We start from the raw sequence: 20,123 nt of genomic DNA, 5'->3' as shown, positions 1-20,123 counted from the left end.
ATTTGTCTTTGGAAGCATGAGATTTAGAAGATGCGATGTAGAAGCCAGGTAGGCTGGGATCCATCCACCGTCTGTACAGAAGCTTCACGACTTGGAAAGCCGTTAAACTTATTTAAACCTCAGAAAATTGCTGAGAAGACATTGAGGAGAGAATCGTTCTGGTCTGTGAGTGTACCACCACGGGCGACCCTACCTGCTGCTCTGCTCGATGATATGTAGCAGATTCGTATCTGCCCAACTTCAGGGATCTTTGGCAAAGGAGGCTGAGAAGGGCTCAAGGACTATCAGTGACGGCATGGGCAGATGCAAGGACCTCAACCTGTGCCTTCTGGCTTCCAAGCCCTTGCTCTTCTCACTCTGCATCTGCACCTGGATTTTCCCCAACACCCCATTCCAGCTGCCTGCCAGAGAAGGTTGCTTCATACAGAGCCACACGTCAGCAGAAATATCACGTTTGAAAGACAAGCACCGGTTTGTCCTTGGGGTGGCACTGATGTTTGTTGTACATGTCCTTTTCTAGGATGTTTGGAGCATGGAGAACCAGGATAGGGTCTTTGGCCAGAGTGGCTTCTGCTGCCTTTCTGAGCAGTGAACCAATGGGAGAACTCAAACTGGAGCCTGCTGAGTATGACCAGGACCCTGGCTTTGCCAGGTGGGTTCTCCACTCTCCAGAGCCAATTAGATGTAGAAATCTTTCCACGAGGCCTCTAGAATGAAGGCAAGTGGGAGCAGAAGCTAGATGGGGCCCCAAGAGATCTCATTCTTGTGAACGAGGAGGAAGTGGTGTCAAGTCCACTGGGTGTGGTGCAGTGGGGCAGGGTGGGCCTGGTGCTAGGGCGGCCACTGTGGGGACTCAAGTTCCATTGCAAGTGAACAATCACTTGGCCTCAGGATCTCCTGGGGCCGCCTGGGTGTGTGGCTTCAGACTAGAAAAACATTTCCCTGGCTGCAGGCACTCAGTGGCTACTAGTTATTTTCCACTGCAGCAGCCAGTGTGGGCTGGGTTTTGAGGCCCTGAGCCTTGCAGCCACTGAGTGGGGAGGAAGTCCCAGGGGCAGAATCCCGCAGGCCTGTGAGCTGCCTTGGTGAGGTCCAAGGCCCCCGAAGGGGCTGAAAAACAGTGCAAACCTTAAAATCTTCTGTTCTCACCCAAAGATGAGAAATTGCATAAACAAGATTAGATTCCAACTAGAAGCCCTTCATCCACGATATTAATTAATCAATCAGCCACTATGTGGAGTGTGGGATGTGTGAGTACGGTGCTCTGTGACAGCAACACAGAAGTGAAGCAGACAGCATCTTGGGAGGGAGATGGAGCCAACAAGAGGAATAGGTTCTCTGGGGCTTCGTCCAGACCAAGGGGTTGGCGTCTCATTCACCACACAGCTCACAGGAAGACAATGCCAGCTTCTCAGCCAGCGAACAGCAGGTCTCAGGCCACTTTGATGGGTACATTTGAGTAGACCAAGCCTGGAAGTAGGCAGAAGCAGATTTTGGAAACATTCAGGCACATAAGAAGGGTATGCAGCATTCGAACTGTTGGAGGCCACACGGTCCAGGAAGCACAACTGACAATCAGCTTCCACAGGAGCCTAGAGTGAGTTTTCCCTTAGAATGAAACATATCTGCTTCTTTCTTCAGCTTCCTGGGACTGCTTTTGGGAATCGTGGAGGTCTCTCTGCTCGTAGGGTTCAGGGGATTCATGATGCCTTTGTCATCAAGAAGGAGAGGCTCCTTCTTCACCCTTCGCTCTGCTCACTCCATGTTCATGAAACTGAGTGGCTTCGTGGGCATGTTAGGGGGTGCACTTGACAGATGGTGAAGTGCCAGGGCCCAGCCATGAAAGAGGAGATGCTCATCCCACAAGAATTAGGCTGAGAGAAGAGACCCCGGATGTAGTGAGTTGGGAGGTAATCTCAGCGTCTAGTGATGAGCAGGAGATGTGGAGGGTCAAGTCCACCAGACAAGGTAAATACATGAACCATGAAGTCAGAATCTGGGAGTATCAAGAGCAAGTTAGAGTAGGACTGAAGGAAGAGGCAAGGACAAAAGGTCCAGCACTAAGGGCACGAGGAGCAAGGTGGTGGTTCCATGTGCTAGGTTCAGCCATTGTGGCCTAGTGGATCCATGAAGAACATTGGAGCAAAACTTAAATTTGAATCAAGAATAAAAGTCCAATAGTATTTTATGGGGCAGGTGGCGGAACCACTGAGGTAAATCCCTGGCCCCTACCAATACAGAGCAAAAGAAAAACAGATGTGTAGCAAAGAGCAGTGGGGTGGGAAAGGATAAGTGTCTTTTAACCACTGGTGTTAGCAGACTCGTTGGCTGGGAATAGATTGCTCTTACATATTTCAAGCATCCAAGCTCTGTATCCTACATGCACATAGGATATAGAGCTGATACTTGAAGGAATGGAACATGTAGGCCTAAGACAGTAAGACCTGAGAAGCAGACACTGGAAGGGATTTTTATGAAAATGTGTAAATTCATATGAACCATCTTGAGACTTCCCAAAGACTATCTTCTCTTGATTCGGCAGAAGTTTCCAGCCACTGTGTCAGCATAAGCATTTTTATGACTCCTCTGCCCTTCTCACTGATGCAAGAGTGGGTTTCTAGATCAGTCCCATCTATTTTGGCCATTTGTAACCTGGACCGGGAGGGCAGTGGTTCTGCTACCTTAAATGCACTCTTTGCCTCTTGCCACCACCTGGAAGCCTCTGTGTTTGAGAAAATTCATTGTGTTCTTGAAGGAGGTGGCACACCTCATGGGTCACCATGAAGACTGGCAAGTCACCTGTGGTTCCCGTATTGCAACAGGAGGCCATTAGGCTCTGGGTTTGATTGTGAGCACACTGAAGTATGACTCAGAATTCAGAAGAAAATGAAACTTAAACTCAGTCAATCACGGATGGCCAGGTGGGCATTAGTTGTATAGTTGTGAACTTCCTCCTGGGATGATCCAGATAAGGGAAGGGCTCAAACTGTAATGTAAAACATGCTTTGTTCTGTTCCCACATTCATCCTATAAAATTCTTCTCTTCTTGCTGCTTTGGTGTGGCTTCTGAAATTGATCTGGAGCTGCCCAGATTGTGAATTGCTGTTTGCTCCAATAAAACTCTTCAGTATTTTCACGTGCCTCAGTTTACCTTTTAACACTATGAAGGGTACCTCACTGAGGGCATGAAACACAACCCAGACTCGGCTTTCTAAGCCAAGTGCCCTGACCTATAGGAAGGGCTGCCTTTTATTAATCCAAATCAGAACCCTGTGCATATCAGTGCTGGTCTTGTGTTGACCAGTAGCTAAACCTCATGTATGATATTATCCAACATTCATATTTACTATCCCTATCAATGTAGTCGGTCAGAGAAAGACTGATGATTGTGCACCCCAAGTTTGGTGGAGGAGCAGGAAGACCACAGAGTTTAACTGGCTTATGGGGGTATTGTATTCTCTGGGTTTGCCTGGGTCAGAAATTGAATCCATTGAGCCATACGTAGTCCACCATTCTTCCCAACAGCAATTTCCCTCCTCCAGCCTCCATTTACAGGAATTCCGAGCAAGCAAACCTGTGACTCAGAAATGGTGACCAGCTATGATTCTGGAGTATCCGGGGAAGGGGATCCCAGCTAGGCAGAGCACAGAGCAGCGCATAGCGAAACTGCTTCTTTCTTGGAAACATAGTACCAAGCCCCTACTGGTGCTTATCGGGGGTGTCCTCACTGAACAGCTGACACAATTTTTTCTCAAGTTCTTTAGTAACTTTGGGATTTTTATCCTTTCATGGTGAAGATTGGCAACAGGAATGGGTGGGGATGGGGAGGGTTTGCAAAATATTAATGAATGGAATCTGTGCCTTTTCCTTGACCCAACTTGGCCAGCTGCACTGGGTTGAAATTCTGCATTCCATTGTTCTCCTTCTAAGAAAACAGAACTCATTCTGTTTAGGCCTAGGAATTGCCTGTGTAGGCTTATTTCAAAGAATTTGCAAACCAGATGGATTTACTGTCCAAGGGGAAAAGATTATTTCTGAAAGCCACCACACCAGGATCAGAATGGTTCCCCAGCTGTGGTTTACTCGCTTCCCCATCAGTATGCTGGCTCAGTAGGACATTCTCTCTCCTCCCTTATCTGTATGCATGTCTTATGCATACCAGCCATCAGGGTGGGCTATGGAAATTACTACCTACCTAATTTCTTTCTCTACCAGCTCCCTCACGTTACAGTGTTGAGGCTCTGGTCACTGCTTTCCATAGTGCTGTCCACCTCACTGTCCTGATCACAAATGATTAGATGGCAAATATGAACCCACTCAAGTCAATCTCTGGGAATTTGGAAATGGGGACAGTGAAAGAGACAGTCTTTCTTTTGGCCATTGACTCTGGATAGTGTAACTGTGGAAGGTGCTGCTGTCACCTATCACTGGAGAGGACAGGTTCAAGAGCACGTTTAAGCAGAGGGCAGAGAATAAAACATATTTCAGAGAGAAACAGAGTTTTCGGATGGAGGCGGTGGTCCATTCTGGACTGAGAACCTATTTGAGACCTAGTTATGTCCCTTCTTTTTAAGCTTAAAATCATGCCCCTACATTCTTAAGATAAAATCCCCTTTTTTTTCTTAAATTACTTCTAGTTGGTTTCTGTTAACTGCAGTTAATAATTCTTTCTCATATGCTGGCTGAATGGTTCTCATGACTAGCATGATCTTTCTTTGAGAAACTTGTTAGAGGTAAAAATTCTCATCCCCAACCTAGTGAATCAGAAAATCTGGGGATGAGGACCAGAGACATGTAAAATCCCTCCAGGTCAAATGTGAGAATCCTTGACCTATCTGTCTAGAGTCATGGGTGAGATGAGCAAGGACACGCCTGGACTTAAGCCTGGTAACAGAGGCTGAGTATGTAATTTTGAGTATATCACATCATCACCAGGTGGAGAAGTGGAGGGTCATATTGTCTACACTACACCGAAGTTGTAAACAAAACAACACCTCTCTGAGCTCTTAGAGAATATCAATTTGTTTTGTCTCTGTGGACTCTTCCCTGACACTGGTCAAGAGGTGGTGTTGATCCAGGAGACACAACCCGAGGAAAACAACCCAACACTTCAGCAGGTTGCTTTTCATAGCTCATATCTATATCATCAGCACTCCTAGACTGGAGCTCCGGTGCTGGATTACCTTGGCTATGATTGGGGAGCTGGGATTTAAACCCAGTAAATCCAAAACTCATTTTCATCACTCAGATTTTGCTGACCTGTTTTCCTACTCTGTGGTTAAATAGCAAAAAAACATGCAGTGTGGACCAGCAAGAATAAAACCAACTTGCCCATCTTTTAGGAAGGAAAGCATAGCCTTCCATTTATTTGTTTCTTCATTAATTGAGTCACTCATCCATTCATCTACCCCAAACTCTCACTGTGGTACTTCCTGCTGTGCTCATGGTGTCAGATGATGGGGATTTCTGGCTAAGCCCTCACGTCCTATTTCATCTCTGAGACTTGCTGACATATAACAAAACAGTATTAGCCGACCATGGAGGAAGAAAATGGTCTGGGTATGAGGGTCGTGTAGCCAGATCTACTTCGCTGCAATGAAAGGTGGGAGTTAGGAAGCATAAGTATGAGGCTGGAGCGTCAAAGCTGGTAATAGAACGAAAAGGCTAGCAGACAACATCTGCTTTGGTTTCAGCGGCATACCATTCTGTAATTAAGAGCAGCAGATGTTTTGCAAGGAACATCCAGTTCTGTGGGCCCCATCTGAGCTGACCTTGATGGGTGAACCTTCAGCAGGTAGATCCATTTGCTAAATACTCTGAGTGGTGCTCCTCCTCTACTGGGGGTGGGCAGCTAGCTCTCCTTACAAAAAGAATTCTGTGTCTGACACTACTTGACAGTGGAACCCATCCACCCCCTTGTGAACTTCTTGGTATCCAGAGCCTGGCTATCTTCTGGATGAATCTCCACCCAGTTCTTGGCTTCCATATCACAGAAGCTTCCAACTGTATGCAAGATGGGGCCAAAACATTGAACTCCTCCCCAGACAGCTCTTTGGGGAAATTGGTCCACTTGGATGCTTCCTCAGACATAGCTCGTAGGGGAGTCTGGGACCATATTTCAGATTCAAAAGAGATGTGGACAGCCTGGAAGAGAAGACGGCTATTCAGTGGTTGTGTTAAATAGTCCCTCATATTTGAAGAATGGTCTTTCTGTTTGCGTCAATTACAAAATTCCTTAATTCCTCAAGTTGTGTCTTTCTTATTCCCAGACCTTATATAAGAACAACAAAAATAATGACTAACATCTTCTATGCGGGTATTTGGCCTCCTTAATCTTGTTTGATTCTTGCCACTATCCCAAAGGAGTAGGGATCAGCATTTCATTCTCATTTAACAGAAAGGAGAGATTTGACCAATGTGTGTGAACCTGTTCATAACCCAGGTTTTCAAACTGTAGATTCTTTCCTCATTCCCTCCTTTGAGTGTTTTAAAGGATACACAGTACCCAACATGTCATGGAACTTCCTGGGACTATTTGGAAATATGGAGACAAAATTATCCTCTGCACGTTCAAGGTCAAGATAGACGCAAGAGGATTAGTGAGGTGACAGGATGGCTGCAGGACGGCAAGAGCCAGCTGATCATAATCCAACCAGAGATGTTAAATATATTGGAAGGGGGAAGGAAAAAGGAGTCATAGAGGGACACTGGGCACTTTGGCCATGCTCTATGCTGGGGATCGCATGAGGCTACTTTAATTGGGTGCCGTTAGACAGTTCACTCCACCAACTCAACTGGTACCCATTCTTAGCTCAGCTGAAAGTGAAATGACATTTGAAGCAGGGCCACCCACAGGGAGAGACTGTTCTGGCTGAGTCAAGCAAGGACGTCCCTTCCATGTGCGGGCAGCGTATTAATCTCATTGCCCAGAAAGTGACACAGGGGGTACACGGTTTCCAGGAGATTAGCTCTTGGTGCTTCGGGGAGAAGGGTCAGCTCTTGGGGTTAACAGAACAAGGTTCCTGACCCCGTGGAACTGCAGGATAAATCTGAGTCAGCAAAGGAGTGAATAAAATCCCCTCACACTCCCGAAGTGCCTCTTGGAAGACAGAAACATCTCCCGCTTTCCCCGAGCCCTTTGCTGTCCTGGCAGTCCTGGTCTTGTTCTTGCTAGAGGCTGTGACGGCGATGTGGCCAGGCCTCATGTCAATTCCCGGCCCAAATTACTTTCTGACCACCCGGTTGATTCGAAAGCATCTCCTAGGAAGCAGGCTAGATGAGTGTGAGATGGCACCTTCCTGTCTCCATGGCTCGTCTCGGAGGAGGGAAAGGCAGGTGCACAAGTCACTGCCACAACACCAAATACCATCAGTCTTGCTGTGTTCCTCAATGCACCAGCCAGTATATAAATCTGCACACACATTATTATACATAAGTGTAATTTATTTTAAATTATGTTTCGTCTAAATTATACTTTATTTTAATACATATAAAATTTATTTTTCACAACAGTACACGAAAACCTGAAAACATGAAGTCTTGGCGGGTGACTTGTTACATGACATAAAGCTAGAAAGTGGCAGAATATAGATCTGACCCCCTGAGATGAGCCGTGGAGAGATTATTACTGAAGTTCCAAATGGTTGAGAGTGTGGGGCACTGGGCTGACATTGTTGTGGTAATTTCCACTCATTCCTCCGCTCTGCCCTGGGAGCTCATCAGAATTGGAGCCCCAGGCAAGGGGAAGAGCATCAATTCCTTCGCTGGTAGAAGAGTGACTTGGACAAATTAATGGACCCAATTGGGAGTTCCAGAGTAATGTGAATTGAGGAGGCTCTAAGAGCCATTTTACATATTAGAATTATAATGGAAACTGTGCCTCTGTCTCATATAACACTGCAGGCACCGAGCAGACTGTTTTGACTGGAGTTTTATAAAGCTAGTCTAGTCATACCGGCTGTCTCTTCATGCTTCATGAGCTCTTATTAGTTGGTACATATCAATTCATTGAAAAAAAAAATGTTTGCAGTGCTTGGGATGGAACTCCAGGCCTCACTCGTGCTAAGCAAGCACTCTACTCCTGTGCTACATCTCTTGCTTAGTTCCCTTGAGTCTTGAGTACCTACCTAATGCGTGTAGGCCACTGAACCATATTCTAGGGATACGAGGACCAAAAGAGAACCTTTTCCTATTTTAAGTAACTTGCCATCAAACAAGGCTTGATGGCTCATGACTTATAAGCCCAGCACCTGAGAGGCTGAGGCAGGAAGATTGAAAGTTCAAGACCAGCCGGGAATAGGTAGCAAGGCCTTTTTAAAAAACAAACAACTGTCAGTGCAAACCATTCTAACAATAGGGGAATATTTGTTTTTCAGGTGCTGGAATGCTACCCAAAGATTATATGCTTGGTTTCTCCTGGCATTTGGAAGGACCTTGACATTTAGAAGGCTCCCTCCTAGGACTGGCAATTGGAAAGATCCTCTTGGCTGCAGTGTGGAAGCTGGCTAGAGCCGGGCCCCAAGGGAGGCAGAAAGCCAGGGAGGCCAGCAGGGCCACAGAGGCCACAGGGCGATTCCAGCCAGAGATGGGGCGGCCTGAATCAGGACAGAAGTTGAGAACAAAGATTTGAGGAGTCACTGGTTAGACAAACTTTTTCACACACTGCTCTGTAGAAGGGAAGTGTATGGTGCAGCTAACCAGGCACCACCCCTCCGGGCAAGGGCTCTGACCCAGGTGAATGCTTCACCACATTTCTGATTCCAGGAACCATCTGGAATAACACTTATGAGATGCCCACCTCCAGGAGCCTGGCTGCAGGAGGACTTGGCAAGACGGAGTCCTCTGCAGAGTGGAAAGTTGGTGTGGAAGGATGCACGCCAGGCCTGTGCTGCTGTGAGTAGGAGCTGGCAGGGGCCATGCAGGGGGCCTGAGCACACAACACGGCCACCTCTGGGCTGGACTGGGGAGAATACGCTGTGTTGGTGGGAAGTGCTGCTGCCTTTCCCTGACTGTGGACACAGAAAGGCCTAGGAGCTAAAACAGCTGCTCTGTTATATTGGCTCCTGCTCCCCCTGGGCCAGTGAGCTAGCTCTGAGCTTCCGTGTCCTTGTCGGAAAAATGAATATATACATAGTGCTCACCTGCAAGAATAAGACCCATGAATGAAGACTGCTAGTACTTTGCCCAGTGCCTTATAGGAAGGGGCAGTTATTACTTGGAGGGTCATGGCTGTCTAACAACCACCACTACCAGGAGGTTGGGGAGGCGGGGAAGAGGCAGAAGGCCAGCTATCAATGAAAGGGCAAGTAAAGAATAAACTCCACACACACCTATAATCCCAACACTCAGGAGGCTGAGGCAGGAGGATCACTGTCAGTTCAAGGATAGCCTGGGCCACATAGTGAGTTCAAGTCCAGCTGGAATTACCTATTGAGACCTCATCTCAAAAAACAAACACACACACACACACACACACACACACACACACACACAAAAAGAATAAACTTACTACTGTAAAGGCATGCTTACTTTATATACCAGTTATCTAGGAAGAAGATGGCTCCTGAGTATTTGTACACCAAATGTACATGGATTAAATAGTCTCAATGTCTCAGTCCTGGAGGCCTCTTCTTTAAAGGTATGGCAGGAGGAGTATTTTTGTGAACGTCGTGCTGCTGCTGTTTAGGCTGTAGTGCACAGGGATCTTGAGAGGGAAGAGGCACTTCCTCTGTGGATCTCCAGGGTGGCTTTGATACTACTTCCTCTTTATTAGACTGAACTGTTTGGTTTTTTTGTTTGTTTGTTTGTTTTTTGTATTTTTGGTACTGGGGATTGAACTCAGGCCCTTTCTGCTTCTGAGGCAGGCACAGGAACCACTCAACTAAATCCCCACCCCTAGACTGAACTGTTTGTTGACTTCCATCTCCAAGCAGTGCTCTGTAAATGATCTTGGATGTTTGAATACATGATCTCACTTGCTCCTTGAGCAATCTAGAATTGTAGATTGGAGCTCAGCTCCAGTCCCTGTTTTACAGGTGGGGAAACTGAGGCTCAGAGGGATAACATAATTCACCGAGGTCCCACGGCTGGGAAGAAATGGGTTTAGTATCCGGACCCTGTTGGTCTGGGTTTCTTCTTCTCCTCTGCTGTGAGCCTGGAAGACCCCGAGAGTTGGGCAGCAGTGGTGTTTCCGTGAGTGGGGGTGTTTTCTGAAGACCGTGGGTGTCTTGTCATGGAGTGTGGAAGTATGTAGGATAAACACTCAGGCAGGAGACTCCCTTCCCTCGCTCTCCGCCCTGGCTGTGTGGGAAGGAATCCTGGGTCACAACCACCGTCATTAGAATAACACGTTCTTCGGAGAACAGCCTCCATGTCCTCCCACCCAACCAGGCACCCAATTCTTGGTGATAGCCAAAGGGCTCCTCGAGGATTAGCCCGGCATTCCTCACAAGCCTCCTCACAGCCTCTCCCAGTCTGCCACCCTCCTCCTCAGAGTCCGGCACTGTTGGATCGGAGCATCCGGAAGCCGGAGAGCTACTGCCCAGCTCCCGGCAGACACGAAGCTCCCTCCTGGCCCCCAGCTGGCTCCCGCGGCCAGTTTCCATCCTCACACACCACTGGTTTCCATTCCTTTGTGACAGGGTGACTGAGAAATTAACTCACCATATTTTCACAAAACGAGGAAGCACGTTCTCTCCGGCCTGGCAGAGAGGTCGTCCGGCTTTGAGTTCAGGTGATTCCATCTGAGGAGACGGGCTGTGGAAGGAGGGACTCAGGGAACCTTGTAGGAGAGGATGACGGGCAGGGTGGGCTCCCGCTAGGAGAGGGGAGCCGCACTCCGGAGGGAGGAAGAGCGGGCTGCAGGACCCTGCACAGGGAATGAGCCTAGGGAGCCGGTGGAGCAGGGGCAGGGCTGAGTGAGTGAGTGGGGGTCGAAGAGCCTGCAGGGGCAGCAGGGCAGACGCCAGCGTGAAGGCCTCCCTTTAGGTCCTGGTTGCCCCCACAGGCGTGAGAACCTTGCAAAGCCGGATTTGATGCCTGCTTGGCCTCCTGTGTTATGGTACCATTTCTCCCAGGACCAGGACCCGAGGACGCCCCGATACAAGAATGCCCATAGGGCTGTGTGGTTTTCCTGATTTTCCTATAGTGGAAGAGGTGGGCGGACAGCAGGCTCCACTGCTCCTGGTTTGGCTGGGATTCCTGCCCCGCGAGAGTGGAGGGCAGGGCGGAGTGCAGACAGCCAAGCAGGTGGTGAGGGTGGCAGCTTGTCTTGGAGGGGCAGGGTGGAGAGGGCGCAGCCGGAGCCCGGGCCCTTTCCCAGGCACTCGCTGCATGCTGTGTGCAGACGGCCTGGGGAGCAGTGAGTCCCCGGACCAGCGCTCACCTCGCTCTGATTTGTCAAGTACACATCTGACTCCTCTACCATCAAACAGACTTCGGGGGAAACCGAGAGATGACCCTTATTTCCCTCGTCATTAAGGCCAAGCGGGGAATGAATTAGCTAAGTCGGAAAACACCACTGGCTCTCTTTGTCCTCATCCCGGGCGCTTGTAATTAGGCAATCCTTCCTCAGCCCTGGCTCATCAGCTGGCGCATGAACCTCACTTAATAATTACCGGTGAAAACAAAATTACAGGTGAGCTTCAGAGTCGTGTCAAGTGTCTCCCCTGCGGCCTAACCCCGCCCAGTCCGAGCACTGTTTTAAGGGGACACTCACTGCTGGCCTTTGCGGGGCTGGTGCAGAGCCCCTCACCACCTGTGTTGTTTCCTACTATTGGTTCAGGCTGCTTTCAAATTCATAGCTTCTGCTTGATTCCGAACTTTCCCTGTGACCCCGGTAACCAACTCTATCTTGCCTGCTATCACCCGGGCTCCCTCTCAACCCGTGCCTGGGACCCCACTAACCCTGGCACACTCCCCACCCAGTGCGGTCTCACTATGTCCCCAGGTGCTCAAGTTAACAACAGAGCACTTAGCACATTGTCCTTGCGCACAACTCATCCGTGTTGTCTCAGATGACAATTTTATTCTTGTTGCGGCCTACAGAAGCACACCATCGTGTATGTAAACCAATATTTTCTTTACCCATTCATTGGGTGATGAGCCCTTAAGTTGTTTCTGTACCTGGCTATTGTGAGTAATGCTGTGCGTCAAAGCGTGGATTTCAGTGTTCTTACCACTGGCGAGGATAAGAATTCTGGGCCCTAAATACATGCATCGGCCGGATTTCATCAGTCGGCAATGTTTGCATGTATCTGAACATTACACTGCAGCCTATACGTATATATAAGTGTTACGTGTCCATTTCAAAAATAAAAATAAAAGAAACGGAATACAACAGTGCAACTGGCCACTCAGCCTACTGTGTTCCAGTTCCCCTGCGGGGTGTGGCATCTTCCTCTAGCTCTGAGAAAGGCACTGGGCGGCATCAGCACAAACCAACTTCCGGGGCCCTGGCACTGTGCGGTGAGGAGAGTGAGCGAGGTGAGCAGAGAGGAAGCGGACTGAGTTCAAAAGCTTCACCTGGGGACGCCGCCATGGGGGCTGTGGCATGGAGGCCGTGATTGCTGCCTTACACTGTGGGTACTTGGGATGCTCAGCAGCGTAGACATTTAAAATACCTGGTGATCAGGGATGCGGAATGGTCAAGAGTGGTGTACAAACACGGGTGCACTTACAGACACTAATTTATGCCTTTTGTAAAGAGAAAAAGAAAATTAGTGAGAAATTAATGTTTCTTCTGCTTAAAAAAAAATCCTCTGTTCTTTTCTCTCCTTCCTACCTACCAGCAGGTAACTTGTATTTATGAAATGAGCCAACCAAAATGGGATTAGTAATTTACTGTAAACAGGTTTCCTAATGTAAGGTTCCAGCCTAATGTAAGGTCCCAATGGGGTTTTGTGAATAGTATTATTAGCTCTGTGTGTGTGTGTGTGTAATAAAATTAAATGCTTAAATCCATGCAACATTGCAGGGACTTTTTATGTGCATTCTTCTGTTTCACTTTTACAACCACTCGGTCAGATATGCTGGATTATTTTCACCGGATGGATGAGGAAATTAAATCTCAGAGAGGTTAAGGGATTTTTCCAGAGTCACATGAAGAGCAGATGAAACAGACAGGGCTCAGTCTCAGTTCTCAGGGCCCTGAATTAGGGTTGACAAACACATACACATAAGTATGTACTAAAACTGTGCAGAAAAGTAGACCCTTGTGATCTATATACACATGTAAATCTCTTCATATAAATATCATTTATTTATAGATATGTAACTGTATGTGTATCATTTTAGAGAGGAAAGAGGTATTTGGCTTCATATCTATCTCATATGGCTGCCATGAGAATTAGAAACAAGATGATAAAAATGTCCCCAGTGTTCACCACACTTCGGGAGTTTATTTGGTCAAGCTGTGGAGTTAAAGGATGGAGAGCAGGCTTGGTAGGGAGTTGGATGCTCTGAGAGTCACCAGCTGAGGGGCTTAGGACTCAGCTCTTCCTGCTGCTTCTCCAGTGATACCAGGCAGAGGAGGACACAGACACCCTAGGCTGACTCTGCCTGTCCTCAGGGCCACACCACACCACACCCACCTCAGGAAGCCCTTCCTGCTTCACCTTTGTGTCTGTCCTCAGCTCTAACAAAAGGCTTTTCTCCCTCTCTCTGTCCCCCCTTCCTTCATTCTATCTTTTCCTCTTCTTTCTTCCCCTTTTATTCCTACTTTCACCCCCTTTTCCTTCCTTCCTTCCTTCCTTCCTTCCCTCCCTTCCTTCCTTCCCTTTTTACTTTTCCTTCCAATAATAGCAACTACCCATCTCTAAAGGCATGTGCCATGGAGGAATTTGCTGGGAAACTGCGCCCCATGTTCTGGCTGCCTGCAGAACTCCCACTGGTGTCAGGGAGATTTCTGGGCCTTTAATGAGGGGAGAATTTGATCCTCAGACTCCTTGTTAAGATAAAGGCCTGGCTGGTTTATTAACTCCATCCAGCTGGGTATAGACCCACAGAGAAAGGATTAAATGCTCCCTGCTTAAGACTGATCAGGGTTGCAGAGAAAACCTGGCTTGGATCTCATGGGAAAGGGGAGAAGGGTGATCCCCCACCCTCTGCAAGAACCCTTTTCTGAGAGCTAGAGCCAGTGGGTTCTCTTTTCTGAAAGAACAATCCGGTCTTCCTCTTCCCTCAGTACTTCTGGGCCTGGTCTTCTAGTGTGTTTTAGACACTCATTCGCTCCGTGAGTGTTTATGGAACACATACGCCAAGTGCTTTGCTAGGTTTGGCACGGGGATGAGGTGCTTAGAGGAAGTCATCCAGCTCATTCATACCAGACAGAGATGGAGGCCAGGAAAGAAGCCCCTGTCTAGGGTCACAGCATCAGTCAGGGAGAGGGGTGGCACTCACCCCCACAGTTTGCCTCTTCCAGCCAAGCAGTCTGACCTGTCCCTCTCCCTCCTCCAGCCCGGCCCTCATAGGTGGCCCTCCTGGGGCTGGCTCTTTGGAGTTAACTGTTGGACCCTGGGCAGGCACCTGGTAGAGCCAAGTCTGGGTCTGGGCTGATCCTTCGTCCTGCTGGCTACCTCCGGCCAACTTCCCCCTGCACTGCTTCCTTCCAAAGCCTCTGAATGTGCATTTAAACACAAATCTCAATTCGAAGTTCAGTACCTTGACATTAGCACACACTTGGTGTTTGTGTAATGCATAGCAATCGACGTTTTGAAATGCTTACTATGTGGCTGTCCGTTTATTTTTATTTATTAGTTCATATTTGCAGGACGTAATATTTACAATCCTTGTGTGAAGTTGGTACCTGTGCAAAGCACATCTTAATTCCTTTTTTATCCCTTTCCCTCCCCTCCATTCCTTCTCCCTTCCTCTTCCCTTCCCATTTGAGAAAGATCTATCTCCCTACTTCGTATTATGTTTTATTTTGATTTTTGTTTTGTTTTTTGACTGGCAATCTGCCGTTTTAAAAACAACACTTATTGCTTAGATGGTTCGATATGGAACACCTTTCTTCTCATTATGGATTTGGAAATTCTATGCAACTGAGTACAAAGAGGAACAAAAAGGACCAAAACCAAACTTGTGATTCTCTGTTCATGTGGCATAAACCAATTTTGTGCATAACACGTGGCAGCAGTTTTTAAGTTCCCTTTAGAAAAATATGAATTCTACATATTTATTATGGCTTCCCGTTCAATGCAGGGGCTGAAATCACTGGGATCAGCTTCCTTCTTGGAGGGAGAGGAGAGAGAGGATGCAGATGAATCTGAGGCCAGCCTCCGACTGTCTTGGAGCTTTGGACTGTCTGGAAGCAGCTCCTGGGAGTTTTGTTCTCTTCTCAAAGCCAGGTGTTTCATGTAGTGACTGAATCTCAGCCTTGTGCCCATTAATCAAAGCAGATTCATTTTGCTTTTTATCATTTGCTTTTTCTCATATAACAGAAACTATGAAATACTGAAGCTTGCCTGTCGGACTTATTTTACTTGAAATTATGGCCTGAGGGTGTATCTGTCTTCCTACAAAGGATTCCAGTGTATCTTTTTTGATGGCAGCGTAGTGCTCTATTGTGGGTAAGTGCCACATTTTCTTTATCTTTTCATCTGTCGATGGGCACACAGGCTGCTTCCAAGATTTAGCTGTTGTGAGTTGTGCTGCTATAAACACAGGTGTGCAGGTATCACTGTAATATGATGTCGCTAACTCTTTGGGGGAAAATATGGAGAAGGGGAGCACCTGGGTCAAATGGAATTCCTGGTTTCCGTTTTCTGAGGACTCTCTATAATCGATATTAATAGCGGTGACTTCCGTGATCTCACACTTCTGTGACCTCAGACTTCCGTGATCTCAGACTTCCGGTTTGAGAACTATCTTCACGTGCTTCCGCACTTTCAGATGTCCCCCACAATTTCCCTAAACGTTGTTATTTCTTTTCTCTTTAGGTGAAGAACTTGCAGGTAAGAGAACATTGCCTTAAATTTCAGCAAACAGTAAAGCGGAGACTTGCTATTCCAGTGTCACTCTGTGGCCGTACTACCATATTGCACTGCATGCACAAATAAAAACAGAGTGTGATGCAGATTGCAGGTAAACCAGCTGTTGTGACAGTTGGAACATGGTGAATGAGGCAGGGTAAGGGGAGACTTAACACAAGGATAGGGAGCATTAAATTGACTTGGAAGGAAGAATGTTATTGAGGAGAGGGGTAAAGAATTAAGAGGGAGTAGTGTGTGTGTGTGTGTGTGTGTGTGTGCACGTGCATATGCCATGCCAGACAGGGGCAGTAACCCCAATCATCTTGGCAAAGCATGGTGTGTGCCTGTGGCATGGTGAACCTGAAGGCCCACACCAGAGGTGCATTCACGAGGCGGTGAATGGGAAGGTGGGTAGGAGATATGCCCTAAGGTTGATGTGGGGAAGGTTAGGTGCCAATCTCCAGCTGTAAGTTGCTAGCCATGTGACTCTGGGTGAGCCACTAAACTCACCTTGTTCCTCTTGTCCAATAGGGTCCCTGTTGATAATACCTACCGCAAAGCATTTCAAAGCACGAAGCATAGCTACGTGTCTATAGCATGTAGTCATCTTTGTGGTTTATATCTAGAGGTTCCCCCAAAGCCAGGTGTGCTCATAGGTGGGGTTTGGAGAGGTGTTGGATCTTGTGGGTGTGATTCTTATCAGTGGATTGTCCACTGATGAGTTCACAGCGAGGTGTGATGTTGGGAAGTGAGGACTGGTGGGAGGAAGTGGGGCACTGGGGGGTCTCTCACTCCTTCTCCCTCCTCCCTTGATCTCTCTCTACTGTTTGCTGCTGTGCCTTGGAGCTGCTGACTGTGGACTGAAAAATCTACAAACTCCGGGCCAAACAAACTTCTCCCCCTTAGTCACAGGTATCGGGTATTGTGTCTCAGTGCTGAAAAAGTCACTGAGACAACCCTCTCCAGACTACTTGAGTTGCACAGGGTATATTAGCATTCACTCTTTAACCATGGAAGGGGCCAGCTTGTGGGGTTGCGAGGCAAGGTCTGTAACAAGCTTAGGACCAGTCACAAAGCTTAAAACGATAGCGTGGAGAGCATGAAGAACATTCTTGAGCCAGGAGATATTGGCATTTTGAGAGAGAGACAATTGTTTCTTTGTTTGCTTTTGTTTTTTTTTGTTTTTGGAGAGCTGTGATCAGCTTTCTGGCTTGTACACCAGGAGTCTGGAGAAAGACTAGGTAAGGGTTGCTTAAAGGGCCTAAACAAGAAGCAGTTTCCAGAGTAGGGGAGAAGAATGGCGGGGGAGGTGGAGATAGAACACGAGACAGCACACACTTATTGAGCACTTACTGTGCACCAGATACTGTTGCAAGCACCTCAATTCTTAGCTTACTGTATGTATCATAGATATTAACCTGTCCGCGGATACTTGTAACCCACCATTGCTGAAAACTGCCCTTATCCACATTTGAAAATGAAGAAACTGAGACACGGACAGGGGAAGGTGCCAAGAATGCACGTCTTCACCCCATTTATAGTCAACTGGATTTGTTTGCATTCTTTTTGTTTGCTTTTGTTTTTTTTTTGTTTTTGGAGAGCTGTGATCAGCTTTCTGGCTTGTACACCAGGAGTCTGGAGAAAGACTAGGTAAGGGTTGCTTAAAGGGCCTAAACAAGAAGCAGTTTCCAGAGTAGGGGAGAAGAATGGCGGGGGAGGTGGAGATAGAACACGAGACAGCACACACTTATTGAGCACTTACTGTGCACCAGATACTGTTGCAAGCACCTCAATTCTTAGCTTACTGTATGTATCATAGATATTAACCTGTCCGCGGATACTTGTAACCCACCATTGCTGAAAACTGCCCTTATCCACATTTGAAAATGAAGAAACTGAGACACGGACAGGGGAAGGTGCCAAGAATGCACGTCTTCACCCCATTTATAGTCAACTGGATTTGTTTGCATTCTCTATGAAGCATACCCACAATGAAAACTCAGGAAAGCTATCCATCTCCATTGCCCTTTCATATATGGTGTAAGTTGGTATGTTTCCTGTTAGAATGTCATAGACTGCTTTCTTCACCACTTACAAATAATTGCAATAGTGGTATGTATGCATTTTATGCATGGTGAGCATACTGCCTTCCTGACTTAGCTTTAAATGATCATTTAATATTTTCTCGGGTGGGTATACCAGAATGATTCTTTCTGCTAACAGGAACATCTTAGGGCATAAATCTTTGACAGAAAGTCTTTTCAAAGATACGTTTCCTAAAGTTGAATTACTAAATGAAGCAGAGTAGCTGGTTTTATGGCTCTTCATTCTTATTGCTAATTTGCTTTTCAAGATAGACCGTACTTACAATAGCTCAAACAGTGTAGCAGGTCAACGCTCCAAATGCTGGAGCAAAGGGGTCTTTTCCTGGAGACACAAAACACAGTGGCTGGCCAGTTTCACCTCTGCCTGTGCTGGGATGGCCAGCAAGGCCCTTGGGCTTGAGCAAGTAAAACAGGGCTCTTGCTGGTAGGACCAGATGCACATTCATCAGCTCCTCCTGGTGCAGTACCCAGGGCTCTCTGGGAAGCAAAAGAGAGCTGGTAATTAAGAAAGATTCCTGTCCTGAGCTGCAATGGGTCACATTGACTGTCAGGGGTAAAGGATTGACGGCTTCATAAAGACCACCTGAAAAGGCAATTGACCACCAAGGGAAAACTAATCACTGCTGCTCACTCACTGCTGCCAGAGTCTTCAGCCAAGGGAGCTGCTTGTGGCTGTCTGCACCAGGTGTCGTTGGCCTCATTTGATAGTTGTGAACACTCCAAGGATGCATTCCTTCACTCAGAGACATTCTCTGATTGGTTCCTTGACTAGCTATGTAGGAATGACTACCCTGGTTCCTCTGTCCTCAGGGACTTAGATTTCTACACTGGCCATGGTCATATTCAAGATTCTGAATGAGCCAGGTCTTCCACTTCACAATACTGTGTGTGTGTACATGTTATAGTCTTTAAGATATTTATGACTTAGAGCTCAGCACATAGTAAATGCTCAGCAAGTGATTAATGGACCTGAAGCTTATGTGGAGTCATAGGGAAAAGGCCTGGGATCAAGGATTAGGAGCATTAGAGCTACGGCCTTTGCTAAACAGCTGTGTATTTGTGGAGAGGTTACTCTTCTCAGGATCTTGATCTGGGCATCCTGTCAAAAATTGGGGCGGATTAATTTTCTTTGAAGATATTTTAGATCTAAGATTAGGATTTTCTAAAAGGCCTAAAAGGCTTCAGTAAAAAGAACCTCCTTCCCCAACTGCTACTAAATGCCACACTGTGGTCTTCTTGAACAGGTCGGGCGGAAGGTTTAAGGGAAGGGAGCAGATGAATGCCTACTTCCTTGTAGGGCCACTCTCTTCCCCCAAATTCCTCAGATCCGGATTTCTCAGGGTCTCAGCTGTATGAGAAGCTTGGCTGGATAGTTTCCTAGAAGTTCAATCCGGGCAACTTTCAGTGGCAGCCTAACCGTGGCAAGGCGGAGGCTGTGTGAGGCACCTTTGCCTGTTTCCGGTACACGCAAGCGTCATGAGGTGTGTTGACTGGGAAATGGACCCGGCTTCCCTGCACTTGAAGCCAACTGGATGAAGGCACTGTGGATCCCCAGCTTGGAAATCAGAGGGCTGGTATGCACTCTGCAAAAAGGAAGACGCTCTTTTGCCTTGGCTATCCCCTGAAAGAGAACTTAGTGGGTGTTTACTTTACCTGTGTGAAGTTCTCGCTTGGGGCCGCCTCGCACAGAGTTTCCTAAGGAAGAGATGCTCCCGGGCTGCTGCCTCCATCCTTGTTGCCACCGCTAGCTCTGGCTCAGGACAACTGCACAGCCTCCTCCTGCAGCAAGGGTCTCCTTCAGCTTGGAGAAAAATAAAAGAACACCCAAATAGGCTAGGTCATGTGATCTCCCTGGCAGGGAGCCCTCCGGAGTCTCCCACTGAGCTCAGTGTGGATACGGAGGCTGCCATGGCCTGCGGACCCTCCCCTAGCTCTCCTCTGACTGCATTGCTGCCTGGCATCACTCATCCACATCGGATTTCTTGAGTTTGTCACGTTCCTGTCCAGCTCAGGGCTTTTGCCTAATCTTTTTCTCGCCTACTCAGGG

Source organism: Fukomys damarensis, unplaced genomic scaffold (assembly GCF_012274545.1).
Source record: "Fukomys damarensis isolate Sample0158 unplaced genomic scaffold, DMR_v1.0_HiC HiC_scaffold_23, whole genome shotgun sequence".
NCBI classification, from domain to species: domain Eukaryota; kingdom Metazoa; phylum Chordata; class Mammalia; order Rodentia; family Bathyergidae; genus Fukomys; species Fukomys damarensis.
Note: the sequence above shows the minus strand (reverse complement) of the source record.